This window comes from Grus americana, chromosome 6, assembly GCF_028858705.1.
Source record: "Grus americana isolate bGruAme1 chromosome 6, bGruAme1.mat, whole genome shotgun sequence".
In the NCBI taxonomy this organism is placed as follows: Eukaryota; Metazoa; Chordata; class Aves; order Gruiformes; family Gruidae; genus Grus; species Grus americana.
Window position 1 is genome coordinate 63,931 of NC_072857.1, and position 14,122 is coordinate 78,052.

Here is a 14,122-nt window from a genome sequence, read left to right on the forward strand (position 1 = left end):
CCTCTCGCTAACGAAATGCTTCCTCATGTCCAGTCTAAACCTCCCCCGGCGCAGCTTTGAACCATTCCTGCGTGTCCTATCACTGGATACCAGGGAGAAGAGCTCAGCACCTCCATCTCCACTTCCCCTCCTCAAGAGGCTCTAGAGAGCAAGGAGGTCACCTCTCAGCCTCCTTTTCTCTGAACTAGACAAGCCCAAAGTCCTCAGCCACTCCTCATAGGCCATTTCTTCCAGCCCTGTCACCAGCTTTGTGGCCAGGGATGCATTCAAGGACCTTCCTAAATTGTGGGGCCCAGAACTGCACACAGCATTCAAGGTGAGGCTGCACCAACGCTGAATACAGTGGGATAATCACCTCTTTTGGCTGGCTGGTTTTGGACACGATTTGCATTCTTGGCTGCGGGGGCACAGTGCTAACTCCTATTGAGCCTGCTGCCAACCGGCACCCCCAGTTTGTGTTAGGCCTTTGTGAACTGCTTTGAAAGTATAACATAGCCCTTCATGCTGGAACACAAAAAGTAAATAAAGAAAACAAATGGGAATATCCGGAATCAGAAACTCAGGAAATATGCCATTTAGGCTAAACAGAGGAATGCCAGATCATTCTTAAATAATGTCAAGTCATCAAAAATGCAAACTGTGACTTGACTTGGATCTGTAAAAAGAGGTAGGTATATAATACAAGAATTGCCTCTTTTTGTGGTCAACTGAGCCCTTGCTTAGGAGAGCTAAGAAGTTTAGTGTCCTTCTGGGGAAACTCTCTCATCTCTTTTACGAAATGTCCTTACACTACGCTCTTGGCTAGGCTGCGTACGTGAGGAAGTGAGGGGGGTGGGTCCTGTCATTGGAAGTTGTTATGCAGAAAAAGGTTGAAAGTTATTGAATATCCATGAAACCAGGAAATAAGATTATCTTTTTTAAAACATTATTGTCTTTACCACTAATAATCACATTCACATATGCATAATTGGTTTGTTTTCACAGAAATTGTTCTTCTGGATGAAAAGATAACTTTTACATATAGATTTTCATATCCAAGGCGTTATTTGAAAATTAAGGGTCTATGTTGAATGTTAATGAGGGTAAATGCATTTATGAAGGCCTCATCCAAAATCCAATTAGAAAAAATGTCTCTTGCAAAGACATGTTTTTCTTTTGCTGATTTATTATATTTTCTTCCCTCTCTAAGAATTATAGTTTGGTATTGCATACATTTCTCATGCCTTATTGACACTTCATATGTGGTCCATGGGGCTTTAGCCAATGCCTTAGTGATATTTTCTTACATATTATCTGTAGCATGAAGCACACATAACCTGTAATGACCCACTGCATCTTTTTGAAATAGCTGCAGTTCTAATACAGAAAGAAAAAAAAAGGATAGTCTTAACCCCAATAGCATGTAAAGTAAGTAGACGGGAAACAGGACACTAGACAATGAGAGAATATTTGTCACTAGATAGGCAGCGGTCTCAGCAAAAGGTCATAATGTATTTAAAGACTGAATCCTAATCTGTATGTACAGGAGACCAAAGTAAAGATGGTTAAGATGCAAGTGCTTAAAAATTTCTAAACGCAAGATTCTCTTAATCACGTTATCCTGGGAAATAAACTGCTTACGTACATTGGCGATTCAGCAGATGGCACCCTTTCTTCTGAGTAACTTAAATACAACGGGGGCAACGTTCTTCTACAGGTGATGGGCTGTTTGTTTCTCAGTTTGGATATAAAATCAAGATCCTCAGCATTTGTAAGTACGTATTCTAGGTCATTATTTGCAAGAGCTAAAATAGTGATACTTGTGTACTCCTTATATCCTCACTTAGGAAGTATGAGTCTCTGTCTTTTTGCAGTTTCAGATTTAACACTATTCCTCTTTGTTTTAGATGGTCTGTAGTGTTGCCATATATTTTAAAACAGATGTTGAGTTCCACTTCAAGAATGGATTCAGCTATCACTGAATGACATGATCCCTAAATACAGTTTGTATCTTGGCTTGTTACGTTGCAGTTATAAAATATTTTGACTCTTCAGGTTGAAAACTGCTAAATACCTGTAAAATAATTACTGCTGTAATAGAGATACTGCAAACCCTGGGTAAATAAAAGGCATTTAGTTTTTAATTGAATTTTCAAGTATAAAAGCAAGAAGAATATAGCCAGAAACAAATAAGGAGAGAGTTCTAAACATACAGGCTGCCAACTACATAAGCCTATTGGAAATTTTTAAGTTTAAGACCGCTAGATGGAGTTGTAAACGATATTGTACTGGTGCTAGTTGTTAGATTTGTTAGATTTCACTGAAACTATACATTATTACAAAAATGTAATCTCCAGGAAATAAAGAAAGTAATAGTACACTAACAAAGCAGAAGTAAGGCTTCCACAATAATTTATTTGGCCTGAAATACCAAATCCCATATGTAGGTAGAAAAAGGTTTCTAAAACATACTCCAGGCTCAATGACTCTATTGTGTAATCACACAATATCATGTTGCAGGGTTTGTTTGGGTTTTTTTCTCCTTTTTGTATCTCACTATCCATTTCCCTCACTGATCCAGCATGTATTTTTCCCCTTTGTTATAATAGTTTATTAGCACCGGCTTACTCAGTAACACTGACTGGTGAAATCAGAAACCTCGTGCTGCAGTAAAAACTGATTTTGATGTACTCTTCCTATTTCTTCTTCCTCTTGTGAGGAAAACCATTCAGATGAGTAGACCTTGCTCTGCAAAGCTATACATCGAAGCAATTTTATAACTGAATTCTTATTGATTAACTGTATCCCAGTGATGTACAAAGAGGGGCAAGACCAAAAAGCAAGACAAACTGTACCGCCCCAATCCTAATACTCTCAAACTGCTTTTAAATACCATGTCAGAAATTGCTTTGTTGCAAGACATCATGCTGCTTTGTTGTGCAATTTATGCATACTTTTTTAATGTAATGTGAGAAGGACAAGGTCACTTATTACATCACTGAAATGGCTGAATGTATATTCTGGGGCTAAGTTAATCCTCTTTAATTTTTGAGTATATCCATTGCACCTTCTAATACATTTACTTCTTTTCTTTGTCTCCCTTGCAAATAAGGCTTGCATCCATGTAGCTGCGTGCAAAAACACCAGTCTTGTTTGTTTACATGTCATTATCAATGTTAAAGATTCTTTTTGTAATATATTAGAGACTTGCTATTCTGTTACAATCAGAAAGGTTAATATTTGTTTTCTTTTTGCCTTCTGAGTCTCAATCAATTAAGTATTGGTCAGCTTTGGAATCAGTCATGGATTTTTTTAACTGTCTCCTGCTTCATCTTCAAGTTCATCTGTCTTCTTAGCTCAAGCTATAATAATGGTTTAGCATATTGCTGAACAAGTAATATTATCTGGAATTTAAATAATGTAGATCCAGTAAGAAAAATATTTGCATTTGAGGAGGAGTGGATTGAATTATGGATTATTGCTTATCTGTGAATTTAAAAACCCCGGATTTGAATCTAGCTGCAGTGAACAGAATAAGGGTCTGACAAAAAGAAAGCTTATATTTTAAATTTTTTATAACATAAGTTGGTCTACTTCTATTTATTGTGCAGAATTATAGTATCCTTATGCTAATATATTTAGGTTCCTGTGATTACACTTGACATAATTAACTTTAGAATGTGTTTTGTTTGGAAGGTATCATTTAGCTTCTGCATTATTGTCACTTAATAAGATAAAGAACAAATATGGTAAGAAATACGCATAATTTCTCGTAACTTAAGGCACATTCATGAAATTAGTTAAATCACTTAATATCTTTTGTTATCAAAACTATAAGTTCTTTTGTTTGCCTCAATAAATAAGCATGACTGGCAGTTTCATATGAAGCAATAGTGCAGGCAAAAAGAGAACACATGATTTTAGTTCCATCACCAAGCTCTATGAGCTGCAAGTGAGAGATGAAAATAAATACAGTACGCCTTTAAAACAATCAGTCCGCATTTATCATTGTCAGCTCTAAAATAACTAGTTAAGGGTAATGTTTACTTTATGATAAAGAGTCATCCAAGCAATTATCCAAAACAAATATATGCAATTAACATTGATTACAGTCCTGAATCCAAATAGTTACTGACCTTTAAATAGAAAAAAGAAACCTCCCGCTGAATGACCAAAATAGGGGAACTGAGTTTGCATATTACCCCCTCCCAGCCATGTTGTCACAAATCATTTAGGCAACAGTTCTAGACTTTTAAAGGCCCACTGTCATCTGCAGATTCACACAGGATTTTTAAAAGTCTGGATAAAATGGATGTTCAAAGCCTTGGGCTCACAGGTGCCTATTTGATTGGCATAATATTAAAGTGCTTTACGAGAATCTGAATTGCTGTTTTCTAAGACTAAAATAAAGATTATATTGTGGCTCTCCAAAGATTTATTTACTAATAGGCTTGGTGCCTTTTGCAGTGTCTTTTCATCAGATGGGTGGTTATTATCCTGGCCTGACATATCAATGAGAATGATCCTTAAAACCATCAGTGGGGTTTTCTGTGCTCACCTTCACCTGTCATTATGTGCTAAGACATGATAGTTTTGGCTGATACAGCATTTGGAAAGAAGTCCTGCAGTGTGAGCTAAGTCCACTACCTGCAGAAGGCTAATGGTTATGATGCTTACTATCTGTCAGGATTGCCTCTGAATGATGGAGGAAAAGGTGACATGTGACAAGGGGAAAAATTAACCACTAATAATGATAGTCTACTTATTCACCCAACTTTGTCGCACATCTCTTTCTGAAGTTAGTAAAATTGTTCTGTGTTCTCTGCTTCCCCTGTGTTGTGTAGACATAGTGACTGATTTGGGAGTCCTCCAAATATGAAGTGGGGTAGGTTTTTTAACATTATACTTGACCAACTATTTATTTTACTATTTTGTCCACTTTTACCAAATATATGCTTCTGTCCACTGGTACTTTATAATGAGAAGAAAAGAGTACCCTGTTAGAGCCAACAACCCAAGACTCACGAGAAACCATCATTATTGTCAAAGTAAAAAGAACAAACAAACATGAGAAACTTGTGTCTTTATCATATGGCAAAAAAGCTAATGGAAGAAAGTATAGGAATAATGCACAAAGTTGAAAAAAGAGTAATTTTGAGAAAATTTCCTCCATTTTGCACTAAAAATATTTTATTAAAAAATATCTATCCCAGCATCTTCTCCAATCCTCTGCAATAAAAACCCACAGATAGCAATATATACGCCTTCTTGGAGGAGTCTGCAGTCAACCCGTTAAGGACCCAGCAAATCAGCTAGTGCCATACTGCTGTAAAACATGCGAACGAAAGGAATCAACTGCTGCCTTCTTACCATTTACTTACTTAAAATGAAACCTTTCTGAAACTATTAACCAATGCATGTGTGGCAATTGTTTGCTTTGCCTAGAAGATTGCCAAAAGAGTCTTACACCTGAGTCTTGTATAAAGACAATGTACCTGCTTAGTTTTAAATACTCAGTCAGTCTGTTCATTTGAGTGCACTGTGTCAAAGTACATCTCGGCAGGCTTCTGCTCGTGCTTACATGATTAACTTCAAGTGAAGATCAGAGTGAATCTTAAAAATTTATTTGAAACAAATTTTGATAGAGATTCCTTTTCATAGCCTTAAGTCATTATTTTTTTTCCCTCCACACACCTGTTTCTATGGAGAAGGATCTTTTGCAGATGCCAGAAACCCATAGCTCCCAAAAATACCAGTGTGGTTTTACCTACCTTCTTCCTTTCTCCTTGCACACAGCTGCCTCCTGCTGCCTTTCCAGTAAGGTTCACTTTCAGCTCCTCTGCCATTCCTGGTTATCACCTTCTTTTGGACTTGAAAAAGACAGGAATAATTGTGTAAGTAATTTACCAGTTGCTTTTTCTTTCACACCTATCTGTCTAATGTAAACATTTAGCATACATAAATTCCAGTGTTTTGTTAGAGACTTCTTGTAAAATCACAGGAGTGGATGTGCCCAGGCTTGATGGATCGACTATAACGGAGGTACGTTCTCAAAGGGGACAACCGTATGTCTGTTTACTCTGTAACTGGAGCCACTTTGACCCCTGCATAGGTTACAATGCTCTCACCAGCATGGCTGGGAGACATAATTCTAGCGTGCTTTCCCAAGGAAATGAGGCTCATACAAACGCCCTGTCAGTCACATTGTTCAATGTCTTGACCAATTTCAACCCGTTTTGAAAGATGGATAGAAATCTCAAAGATAATGGTGTTCCTGCAAGTTTTCTGAAAATCAGTGGCTGTACAGAGGTGAATGCCAAAATAATAGTAGCCATTTCAGTGATAAACCCAGGGTGCACGAGAGGGGAGATTTCTAAATCTGAGCCTGAACAAACAGAGGTAAGTTGCTTGCTGAGACAGAGATGCTCGTTGAGGATCCTGGGAGAGCGGTAAAAGCAGACAGCAAGAAAAGTTACTGGAGGTCTCAGTGGCTGGATCTTTCCAGACATGAAGGAGAGTAATACAAATTAATACTTTCAGAGAGGAAAAGAATGGCAGGATGCATATGCTGTATGTTCTGGTTGGAACAAACCTCCCGGCCAGTCAACACTCATACGGATTTACATCAGCATAACATGTGTTGTCTCCTGCCCTGGAAAGGATATCGAAGGGATACTAGGATAAACTGGAGTACTGTGGTAAAGGAGTCATCAAAGGACAAAAATCCATAGAAATAATGCTTTCCTGATTCTTCTGTTCACTGAAAACTTATATTTTGTGCAAACATAAATATTCAGGTAAACAGTTTGGCTTAAAGGACACCAATAAACAGAAATTAAAATAGCTCTACATCTAGTGGAACTAGCAAAGCCTAACTTCCTTTCCCTCTCCCAGAAGGCCATATTACAGCTTTTTCTGTAGTTAACAAGAGGTTAATAGGAGATAGGACATGGAATCAAGACATGAGTTATTACATAGTTTTTATACTAAAATCTCTATTTTGTAATTCAGTTTCCTTGAACAAGTTGGATTTTTTAAATGGGAGCAAAGCTTATGGAAAACCAAATGTTTGATTTATGGAGACAAAAATATTCCTGAAATTAGTGACAAAATAAAATAGATTCACCACCTTTTTCACAAAATGAGGACTTAGAGAAAATATTTTTTATTTAATTTGCCACGCTTACAAAGCGACAGTAATAAAATCACCTTTGGAATGAGACGCATGAATAAAATCATTGTCAGAAATGCCAGCATTCTGAGAACAGGAATCTTTAATGAAACTGCCTCTCCAGTCATAGGTCTCAAATTGCTGCTGTATAATTTTAGCAATGGCAATACACATCAGATTACAAGAAGATATTTTAAACAAGTCTTCATATGTTTGTTACTGCACTGACTGTAAATCAATTGCCCTGTTAAAAAGCAACTGAAGCCAAACTACAAAGCTAGATATGTTGGCAATTGCTTGTGTGTACAAAATGAAGAACAACAACAAACTTCTGCTTCTTGTACTGTAGCAATATACACACTAAAAAGGCATGTGAGGAATTTATCAATTCAGAGGCAAGAAGTAGGCTATAAATAATGATTTTTTTTTTTACAGATGAAAATTAATCTGGAACAAGAGCAGATATGAATTTAAAGTAGATTCTTTATAATATGGTGATTAGGCCATGCATGAGACCTTGTTTACATGACAGTTTATTCTGTTAAAAGTAGTCTTGATTCGGCATACCAGTTTATATGTATTATGAATTATTTTCTCATTTTTCATAAGTGTCATATTGCAATACATATCTGCTAACTTTGCTTGACCACTTTGGATACTACGATCAAGCCCCTGTGTTTTGTGAAGATCTTTGCTCAAACAACAGCTCTAAATTTATGTCAATTGCAGTTGTGAATACCCTATACTTTCAGAAAACAGGTGGTCAAACTGCATATTAGGTCATGAAGATTAATTGCTAACCAGCTCTGAAATTCCGTTTAAGAAAAAACATTTCATGTCACAGGTGGAGATGGAAAGCCTGCTCTCCTGTGTGGTGTTCATTTTGCTTAACTTAAAGACCAACAACTCAATATTCCATTAATTCTGTGCTCTAACTTCTGCAGCAAATGAGTCAGGAATTCAACAGACAACTGCCTCCCTTGTGTACAGCCCTGATACCCCACCAAACCACACTAGAATAACAAGCTCATGAGCACAGAAAGGCCAAATTGATGTCACACAAGCAGCTTTAGTTCTGTTCTTAACTTAGCTTGTCTTTTCAGTCTCAACAATATTTTTTTCATGTAACAGCAAAATGTAAGGCCAATGAAGAGGTACAGGATTATTTCTATAATATATGTAAATTTTTGGTCCTCAGGCCTGCTCAGCTCATAGACTACTGATATTCGATAGTTGTCAACTTTGTAGCCCCTGACAGGAAGCTAAATCTGAAATCTTTGTCTATTCAGTTTACGGAAAAATCTAAATGAATGGAATAGGAATCAAAGTTGTCAGTTCTCAACGCTCCTCTCCAAAAGTTAGTCCGTCTGTCCATCCTTCCTTTCCTCCTCCTTTTCCTTCTTTTCCTCCCTTCCTTCCTTCTCGCTTTCTTTCTCTCTCTCTCTTTTCCCTTCCCTTCCTTTCCAGCTGCCACCCAGGATTTCAGAATCCAGACACTTCTTCCTTGGCCATCCAAATCTCTATTGCACTGGAGTGTTATTACAGACATACACGTCAGTACATAGTTATCTTTTGTGATGAAGCTCTTGTGCATATGAGCAACCCCAGTACTTTCCTCTGGAGTGGATTTTCAAGCATCCATGAAAGAGGGGGATTTGGAATTTTTCATGGAATCATAGATTCTTTAAGGTTGGAAAAGACCTCTAAGATCATGAAGTCAAACCTACTTTCTTAGGTGAAAAAACAACCAACCAAAAAACCCACAAAACCAAAACAACTCAAAAGATGATGGGCAGTTGTATTTATGCAGAAGCATACCCTTTTGTACTCTGTAAGATGGAAAATTAATGTTTGGTAAGAATGAGTTCAGAAATTCAGTGCTTCCTTTGTAAAAATGTTTTCTTAATAAATGCCCCATGGAGGAAAAGACAGACTACTGAGGACTTGCTTAGTGATAGGTTTCAAATACAACTAGAAGAATTCTTTGCTAGCCATTCCCTTGCCAGCATCTGGATCTCTTGACCGTAGCACTATAATGGTGCTATTAAGATTGTCTGAAACTTACCTTGATCCTCTCTCTTGCAGTCATCAGTATCTATAGATTTCTTGGCTGTCTTCTACGTGCACTGAAGTATACAGAATGAAATCATTTGAGATTAGTCTGCAATGGGGAAATTGCCTGTTGTTGGCAGTTTGTCCTTAAACAATGTTCAACACTGGACAAACTTGTTGAACTGCTTCTACTACCAACGCTGATTTTTGACAGCAGATAATATGTCTAATAGAGATCAAGTCTTACTTCTGTAATTCTTTGTCACTGTAATTCTTCATTCAATTTCCACATTGGTATCTCATGGGAAGAATTATTCCTCTCTTTCTGTATGTATTGAGAGAAAAAGATCCAAAACGGACTTTTTTATTTTTCCCCCTGTAAAATTTAAAACTCGCACTCATGATTAGTCCAGAGGCATTATTATTACCTTTACATTGACTGTGTTTACATTGACTGCGTTAAAACTCTGGGTTCCTGGCTTCATAGTTCAGACTGCATCTACACCCAAATACACATCTCCTTTCAAGCTGAAGTTTGTATATTTGCCCCAAAATGTTAAAAAATGCTTTCCCAGCCTCTTGTTCAGATACTTAATAGGAGATTGAGAAGAGTTTCTGCCATTACCTTGAGTACTTTTACTGCAGAGGTCCATGCTAGAGCTATGTCCAGCAGTGGAAAAAGTTAAAAACATATGCCTGGTCTAGCTTTTTCATACACTTTTCATAAAAGACATAGTCTTTTAAGAAGCAAGTACACCTACTCACCTGTATGGGTAACTGCTTTGAAAAATGAGAGAAAATAACTGCCTTTTCCTTCTAAACCATGTGTTGATGGCTACTGCTTTCTCTTATTGTCTGCCTTGATTTCTCTGTGTGCAAACAGGCTCTTACCTACTCTAAACATTCACATAAATGACATTAAACATTTCACTTGCTGTTGCCTAACACTTTTCATATACATAAATTGACTCATTCAGAAGCATCACCCTATTTGAAGCCTGCACACATTTTAGACAAAGGAGCATAAACTATTTAGAAGAATCCTTGCCAATGAGTGAGGTAGGTGAGAAAATGAATTGTGCAATGAACCACTCTAGTTGAGCATGAGGTCACCTCCAGTTGATCTTACAGTAGCAAAACCCACCTGCAAGCATAGATGTGGTTTTATAAGTAAGGTGGGGCCTGGACCCAAGTGTTTTCAGGCACTTGGAGGCCGGTCTGGTAGTGGCAACACAATCTCCAGGAAAAGGAGGGTCAGTTAAACCCGGAGCCTCCTGTCAGATTTGCCACCGTGCAAGCAGGAGGCGAGGCGAGGCGAGGCGAGGCGAGGCGAGGCGAGGCGAGGCGAGGCCAGGCCAGGCCAGGCCAGGCCAGGCCAGGCCAGGCCAGGCCACCCCTCCTTCCTCCTCACCAAGCAGGCCGCCATGGCTGCCTGACTTTAAACTAAATTGGGCCAATCACCACGAGCGTTACTGGGTGGCCAATCAGCATGCAGGCAGCTCTGCACCGCCACCCCGCTCCAGCGGCAGGGCTCTCTGCTGCGCCCAGCGGCGGGGCAGGCCCGAGGCTGTGCCGTGAGGGTGAGCAGGCCGCCGTGCGAGGGCCGCCGTGCGAGGGCCGCACCACTCCGCAGGTATGTGAGAGCCGCGCTGTGGGCGCGAGGTGCAGCGAGGGTCCCGTTTCCTTATGTCACTGACTAGATGAAACTTGTGTAGCTTTATAGGAGCTTACGGTTGGCCCCGTTTGGATACGCGTGCATGCGAGGGAAGGGGTGGACAGCTGGGAGACAGCCTTGGGCCTTCAGGGGCAACGAAGCTACTGAGGCGCTCCTCGGCTTGGTGCTTCGCGTGTGCTGGTGTGGGACTGGGGAAACCCGGGTCAGCTCTTTGTGTGCTGTCTTCAACAGCTAGGAATCAAAAACATGGCTGAATGTGGGCCAAGAGCCATTAATATGGTGAAATCAGAGTAGTAGTGCAGGGTCTAGCAATTAACTCTATAGGTGTTCCGCTATTTGCCCAAATTTTTTTTAAATAGTTGTTGGAAGTTTTTGCTAAACTGCTGAAGTACCACAGAAAAGGAGATTGAATTTAGTATATATAGCTTATTAAAAATGCTGGGGAAAGCATCAAAGTTATTTTTAACTCTTGCATTTTATGAATATATGCAATCTTTTGTATTATCTGTCATGCAGCTGTATTTATATTTGCTGAGTATGATTTAATGTTGAAATTCAAGACTAGACACTTGGGATGTTTTGTTGTGGGTGTGGGGTTGGTTTTTTTTTAAGTATTTCTCTGTTTATGTTAAAATGACATGAGAAGCACCAAAGGAATCTACTGATTTTGTTGATCAAAATGTGATCAAACCCCAGTTTTTAGAAGCTAAAATTTGAATTGATATGCTTTATTTGAAAACAGTATCTATTATAGTCATAAAAAATTCAAACATGATACACTTTTCCCACTTAGGAATATTCTTATGTGCTTTCACAGAACCACAAATTAGTTGGTTTACCATGCCAGCAGGTGCTTTAGGCAAGGTTTTGTCATGGAGCTTTGCCAAAAGCTCTCTATTAGGGGATAGTAATGAATTTATGCAGTTTTAATTTTCAACAAAGGAAGTTAGTATCATTTCAGGGGAGAGAAGGGAAAAGGTAGCAGGAAGGTCAAGATTGTGAAAGGTTTGAGTTATCAATATGTGTATGTCAACGTTCTACTTTTCTAGTTACAGTGAGTAGCCTTCTGTTACAATTGGTTGCCTAAGATACCCCCAAATACATAACAATATACCTAGGGTGTTTTAAATTTTCACTAGTAAGGAAAAGGTCCTTTTCATGCTTGCTTTCATATCAGGAAATGCTAGTTATTTGATGTACAAAGCAATGTAAAACTTCCTTAATACAGGTTTCAATCCTTTCAGAAACACTTTTGAAAAATATTCAAGTTCTGATAGCTACAATAGTAATTTCTAGATTTGTAGTTCAGCAGTGTGTAGTCCTGAAAGAAGCCTGATCTGTATTTGGGTTGTGTTGTACCATGCATGGTGATGATGTTCTGAGGGTTCTAAGTGAGCGTAAAGAGTTGAGAAATCAAACTGATGATGCAGAGAATGTGCTTGGATTAAGAAATAGTGGATTAGCAAGAGTTTCTGAAGGCATGGAGATAGGATAAACATTTTTTTAAAAATGACAATAGTCAGTATTGCATTCAGGAAGAATACTTCTGAACTCTTCTACAAACCTTATTATTATAAACCAAATTCCTAGAAAACAGTTTTCTGGAATGTGTATTTCTTTACCAACATGTACAACTAACCTTAGTACAAAACTCTTCCTAAAAAGATTTTGTCTAGTATTTTGGAAGGTGGAACTTTGTAAGACTTAGAATCACCAGCTTATGATTTCAGCTCTTAGTGCTGTCTACCTCAATCCTTATCTATAAAAAAAACCCATAGTCATTAGTAGTTTTAAAATTTAAGGATTACTGTTTGTGAGGCAATGAAAAAAGAACAAGTAAATGTAACTTTCAGGGATCATCATTGTATAATTTACCTTTGAATCTAGCTCTTATCTAGAATAGCATTTATGATATGGGAGAAAAATGAAATATACTAATTAGTTGATTCTGTTATGGTAAGGGCATTCTTTGGACATTAGACCCATGTCCTTTGTATTTCTTTCACTTAATGGTATTGTTGGAAAAGCCATTATCCCAATGGCTGAAGAGATGAGTCAGAGCACTTTGACGTATTGCGTACTTTTGTCTTAAATTACTTCACCAGTTATTGTATCTGCCATATTTAATCAAATCAATGAAGTTATCTGCAATGATACAGTATCAGATTAAGTTAAATCATTTTCTGGGAAGACGTAGTTAATAGAGGCTTTTGTAACTGAAAGGTACCAGGGGTTAATTTGATCAAACACACATGTGCATGTTCGATGAATGGTATTTTAGGATGTTGGTTTTTTTCTTTATGAACATGGTTTTGTAAAGTCATCCAACTTATCCTCCAGGTTAGCTTTCTTGCAGTTATCCTTAATCTGTTTTATGTATTTTCTATTTTATGGACGCGTCACCAAGTTCTTAAAAGATAAAAGTGTGTTTATAACGTCTTTAGCAACTTTATTTGTAAACACAGTATGTATAGACTGAGAGAAGAACTAGAAGCCTCTGAATCTGAACTGCATAAGCAAAGACAGTTTGCACCTCAAAACTAAAGGTTTTGGAGGCACCAGAGATCTTAGTAAATTAAAATTTGACCAGCATGCATCTCTTTTAAAAAAAGGAAAACAAAACTCCAAAACCCACGCACCCAACCAGCTTCTCTGTTGTGTCACAGTATTGGTGAGTGATGAAAATAAATTCTGCATTGTTCTGTTTTAATATACTAAAAATCAGCTAGACAATATGTATGAATTTGATGTAGCTTTAAAGGTAGCCAACTGCGTAGTGTTTTATGGATAAAACTGTTTGAAGTGCACTAAAGGTAACATCTTTAATAACCCAAGTGCAACTTGAATATGTATATACTGACAAAATAATTTGTCATGGCTTCTTTTGTTGCATACTGTACTATATATGCAGTAGTAATATGCTGTGCTTTCACATTAAGTCCATGGACAATTAACGAAGAGTGTGCTGAACTTTTTGCAAGAGTTCTTAATCCTTGTGACCTGGCCAGATTCCAAGTTGGCTAATTACATAAGGTTATTTCCTGCTTAGCTATAGTTTAATAGGAGATGCCATCACTTCCTGTCCTAAACTATTGTGTAGTCTTGTCTGCTGTGTAACAGCTGTGGTACTCCCCCCTGAAAGAGCTTCTTTTCCCTTGTGGGTGTAATTACTACAGATCCACACTAAATTTTGAGGTGGGCTTTTTTTGAATCCTTGTGGTTAAAGAAGCAACAGGAAGGAAAAA